Raw genomic sequence first — 6,110 nt, forward strand, 5'->3', positions numbered from 1 at the left:
AAACAAATTCAATTCAGCATCCAGGTATTACTGCTCCACCGGCTAACTAAAGTCCTTATTTTGAAAAGTGTATTGCTGACTTTAAACACTTAAATCTATTGTGGTTTATCATGTCAATGTATATTTTGGAGCATGCACAGCTCTGCAAAAGCCTGTTGAAATTCCTTACAGGAGTCTGTGAAAGGACTCAGCTACAGAGGCGCAGCCCACTACTTGCAGAGAGCGTGGACATCGCAGACACCTCATGGCATATTCTGAAACTGTCACTCCTAAAAGGGAGCTGAATTCAGGCCCCAGTGGGTAAATGTGTCAACCAACCAAATAAGTTGTTTTTCAGTTAGTACAAACAAAATTCAAGAATCAGCATCTGTGTGGGTGAATGAGCTCACATTCTGAAATAAGAATAACTTAAATTTATACAATGACATCAATTACAAGTTAATCCAAGTTTTTCTCAGCTAATATCCAATAACAACTTTGTAAAACGAGCCAGATTCTAAAGTCTCTGTTTTCACAGTTGAGGAAAATTGAGATTAAATATTAAGCAGTCCAGGGCCACAATATTCTTCCTAATACAGTAGATGAAGGATCATTTAAATATGCATGTTTGGTTTTGTTTTAACTTCAAATACAGTGCACATCCGTTATATAATAGAAAGCCTCTCAAAAGTAAATTCATGACTAGGCATGGTGGGTCACGCCTGTAATCCCAGCACTTTGGGAGGCCGAGGCAGGCAGATCATGAGGTCAAGAGTTTGAGACCAGCCTGGCCAACATTGTGAAACTCCTGTCTCTACTAAGAATACGAAAATTAGCCGGGTGTGGTGGCGGGCACCTGTAATATCAGCTACTTGGGAGGCTGAGGCGAGAGAATCTCTTGAACCCGGGAGGCAGAGGTTGCAGTGAGCTAAGATCGCACCATTGCACTCCAGTCTGGGCGACAGAACAAGACTCTGTCTCAGAAAAAAGAGAAAATGTTAGCCGGGTGTTGTGGTGGGAGCCTGTAGTCCCAGCTACTTGGGAGGCTAAGGCAGGCGAATCGGTTGAACCCGGGAGGCAGAGGTTGCAGTGAGTCAACATCACGCCACTGCACTCCAGCCTGGGCGAGAGAGTGAGACTCCATCTCAAAAAAAAAAAAAAAAAGGAAAGTAAGTGCACTTCAAATAAAATAACGTTCATAATGTTACGCCAGTTAAAATTTTTATGTTAGAAATATTGGCAGGAATTGTTGTTTGTTGTTTTTAATTATGCCAATTGTCAGTTAAAATAGCACAAGAAAGGTTTTAAATGAATTAAATGGAACCTCAAGGGGGAAAAATTGTTTCCCCATCTAGAATGTTCCTGGATGCTGAGCACTTTTTGTTTACTCAGAACACTTTTCAAAGGCCTTTGCACTGTTCAGGGAAGATGGGTATTTATAATGAGCTCCAGTCAGGAATGGGAACATTACTTCTGACAAAAACATTTTTCAAAGATATTCCACAGTTCTAATTATAAGTTGTCTCCCAAATAGAGCAATATCGCTACCACGACTGTTGCTGCTGCTATTACATTAATATTAATGATAACAATTTCATATATGTATATGTGTGTGTGTGTGTGTGTGTGTGTGTATATATATATATATATACCTTTTTTTTTGAGATGGAGTTTTGCTCTTGTTGCTCAGGCTGGAGTGCAATGGTGCAATCTCAGCTCACTGCAACCTCCGCCCCCCAATTACAGGATTACAAGCAATTCTCCTGCCTCAGCCTCCCAATTACAGGATTACAGGTGTGTACCACCACACCTGGCTAATTTTGTATTTTTAGTAGAGATGGGATTTCACCATGTTGGTCAGTTTTTCACCATGTTGGCCTGAAGTGATCCACTGACCTCAACCTCCCAAAGTGCTGGGATTACAGGCGTGAGCCACTGTGCCCAGCTAACAATTACCAATATTTTAAAAATGCTTAGTAGACACCAAGCACCATGCCATGCACTTTCTGTGGATACATTGCTTTTCTGTGGATACTTTTTTTTTTTTTTGCTTTTCTGTGGATACATTGCTTTTCATTTTTTTTTTTTTTTTTTTTTTTTTTTTACATTTATTCTTCATGACAACTCTCATTCTCATATTACAGGAGAAAAACCTGTGACTTGAGGTTAAATAATTTGTCCATAGTCACAAAAGTAGTATGGGATGGAGCCAGGATTTGAACTCAAACAATATAATTCCAGAACCCACGATCATAAATGTAATGTGACATTACCTTCCCAGCAGAATTTATAAGAGCTGAAACGTATTAATTGTTTGTGGTCAAACTGGTTATCAAACTTGTTTTCACAAATAAACTGAAGGAGATTTGAAGAGGTGAAGTGACTTGCTCAAGTTCACATGGCTAGTAAGTTAGAAAATAGGGATCCATTTAGAATACTTTATCCACCATTCAATTTTAATGATTGTTATATGGTATCTTAACTCTATACTTTATTTAAAAAAACTTAGATTTGGGAGTATGTGTGTATGTTTGCTACATAAGTATATTGCATAAATGGCTTCTAGTGTACCTATTACTCAAATAGGGAACATTGTACCCAGTAGGTAATTTTTCAACCCTCAACTTCCTCCCATCCTCCCCACTTTTGGAGTCCCCAGTGTCTATTATTTCCATCTTTATGCCCACGTCCAATGTTTAGACCCCACTTACAAGTGAGAACATATAGTATTTGGCTATTTCTGAGTTACTTCATTTAGGATAATGGCCTCCAGCTCCATCCATATTGCTGCAAAGGACATTATTTGATTCTTTTTTATGGCTGCCTAGTATTCCATGATATGTATATACCACATTTTTCTTTATCCAGCCAACTCTGATAGACACTAAGTAAGGTTGGTTCTATGACTTTGTTATTGTGAATAGTGCTGTGATGAACGTACAAGTACAGATGTTTTTTGTACAATGATTTATTTTCTTTTGGGTAGATACCTGGTAGTGGGATTCCTGAGTTGAATGGTAGTTCTATTTTTAGTTATTTGAGAAATCTCCATACTGTTTTCCATAAAGGTTGAAGTAATTTATATTTCCACCAACAATGTGTAAGTGTTTCCTTTTCTCTGCATCCACACCAACATCTGTTGTGTTTTGACTTTTTAATAATAGTCATTTTGACTGGTGTAAGATGGTATTTCATTGTGGTTTTAATTTGCATCTCTGTGATGATATTGAGCAGTTTTTCACATGATTATTGGCTGCATGAATTTCTTCTCGTGAGAAATGTCTGTTCATGTCCTTTGCCTAGCTTTTAACGGAGTTGTTTTTTTTTTTGTTGAGTTGTTTAAGTACCTTGTACAGTCTGGATATTAGTCCTTTGTCAGAGGCATAATTTGCAAATGTTTTCTTTTCTCTTTTTTTTTTTTTTTGAGATGGAGTCTCACTATGTCACCCAGGCTGGAGGTCAGTGGTATGATGTTGGCTCACTGCAACCTCCTCTTCCCAAGTTAAAGCGATTCTCCTGTCTCAGCCCCCAGAGTAGCTGGGATTCCAGGCACATGCCACCAGGCCCAGCTAATTTTTGCATTTTTAGTAGATATGGGGTTTCACCATGTTGGCCAGGTTGGTCTCAAACTCCTGACCTCAAGAGATCCACCTCTCTTGGCCTCCCAAAGTTCTGAGACTTCAGACATGACCCATCGCACCCAACCTGCAAATATTTTCTCCCATTCTGTAGGTCGTCTGTTTATTCTGCTGATTATTTCTTATGCCGTGCAGAGTCCTTAATTACATCCATTTCTCTATTTTTGTCTTTGTTGCATTTGCTTTTGGGGTCTTCATCATACCTTCTTTGCTTGGGCTAATGTCCAGAAAGTTTTTCCTAGGTTTTCTTCTAGAATTTTAAAATTTCAGGTCTTATGTTTAAGTTTTTAATTCATCTTGTTAACTCTATATTTTAATAAGACATTAATATCTACTTTTAAAAAACAAAATGAATGTACTTAAACATGAAAATTTCTTCTTGTATCTTTCATATTTCTAAAGATTTTAATTATAATTTTCTTTAGTTATAATATAATTTTCAGAAATTATTTTCATTTTTACCTAGATAAAATTCTCGTTTTTTGGGGTCATCCTCTTTATAAGCCGCTTATTCTGGATAAATCATTCTAGGTTGAGGGTCTTTTTGTTTCTGCTATTATTTTGGTACTGTGAAGTTGTTATACAATAGTTTCAGAAGTTTGCTCTTCCTGTTGAGGAGAAATCTGTCTGTCTAGCTGTTATTCCTTCATAGGTAGCCTGTATTATTTCTTGGGATATATTTAGGCTCTTTTTTTTTTTTTTTGTATTTTATGTTTTTAGTTTCTGTTGATTTGTCTAGGTATGTATTTCTCTAGGCTTCTTGAATTTGAAAATTTATATCTTACATTAATTTTTAAAAATCAAACTTCATTGTTATCCTTTAACATATTGTCTATCCCTCATTCAGTCTTTATTTTGCTTCTAGAAATGTAGAAAGTTCTCTATTCTCAAGTGTTTTAACCTCTCATGTTTCCCTATTCCTTATGTCTCTGAGATGCAGTCTTGGTATTTCTTCAACTCTACCTTCCAATTTGCTTCTTTCTTCATCTGTGGCTAATCTGCTTTTTAGGTTGTCCATTTAATTATTACTTATACTTATTCCACATTTTAACTACTAGAAGTTTTCTTTGATTCTTTGCTTGATATTCTTGATTATTTCATAATCTCCCATTCTTTATTCATATGCTCAATCCTATAGATCAGGGGTCCTCAATCCCTGTGCCATGAACTGGTACCTGTCCGTGGCTTGTTGGAAACTGGGCCACACAGCAGGAGATGAGCAGAGGCCGAATGAGCAAAGCTTTATCTGTATTTACAGCTGCTCTCCATCACTCGCATTACTGCCTGAGCTCCGCCTCCTGTCAGATCAGAGGCGGCATTAGATTTTCACAGGAGTGCTGTGTATGCGAGGGATCTAGGTTGCATGCTCCTTATAAAAATCTAATGGCTGATGATCTGTCACTGTCTCTCATCATCCCCAGATGGGACTGTCTGGTTGCAGGAAAACAAGGTCAGGGCTTCCACTGATTCTACGTAAAGGTGAGTTGTATAATTATTTCATTATATATTATAATGTAATAACAATATAAATAAAGTTCACAGTAAATATAATGTGCTTGGATCATCCTGAAACCATCCCCTACCCTGGTCCATGGAAAAACTGTCTTCCATGAAACCAATTTCTGATGCCAAAAAGTTGGGGATTGCTGCTGTGCATAGAACATCATGTAGATCTTTAATTTAAATCTATTAATCACACATATATATGTGATTCCATGTATGAAGGTCCCAGTATTTAATATTTCTGCAGATCTTATTATCTTGCCTGTTGTTTCATGTGGTTGGCATGCAGTGGTGTCCTGTTCTAGTTTGTGTTTGGTGTTTTTTGATTATGAATATGTTCTTTAGAACTTTATCTGTAAGACTTCTTTGTAAATACATTTCTCTAGAGAGGATATGCTTTTCAATAATTTGGGAACATTTAATATGAATTATTGGCTATTAATTTTTAGGGAAACGTTGATAGTAGGAACTTGAGAAACACACTTATAAGAGGGCCTATTGGTAATTTTACATTTTTTGGAAAGTCCTTTTCTTCTCCATCCACCAGAAAGATGAAGACAATAACATTTTCTTTATGTGAATAAAACCAACAACAATGAACAGGGATACAGATTCATACAGTCTAATTCCCAAAAAAGGGGAGTGGAACCCCACAATTTGATCACTTCCCATCCTGTGAATGATCTCACAAATTAAGTTACAGGTCTGAATTCTCTAGAAAAAGGGACTTAGATATTATATGCTGCCAAATCCAAATTTCCCATCAGGAATGCTCAAACTTTTGAATTGACAAGGAATCACTTTCGTTTCATGGGACTATTATGAATGACAGAAGAACTTGAGAGACCTGGAAAGGCTGGAGCCACATATACGGAAACTTCCCAATGATTATGAAAGGCTTACTGATGGTGCGGAAGCCTGAGAGCACAAAATTCAGAAAATCACCTTCTTGTTTGTCCTAAGGATGCTTTGGACATGATTTTAAAAACC

This window comes from Rhinopithecus roxellana, chromosome 9 (assembly GCF_007565055.1).
Source record: "Rhinopithecus roxellana isolate Shanxi Qingling chromosome 9, ASM756505v1, whole genome shotgun sequence".
NCBI classification, from domain to species: domain Eukaryota; kingdom Metazoa; phylum Chordata; class Mammalia; order Primates; family Cercopithecidae; genus Rhinopithecus; species Rhinopithecus roxellana.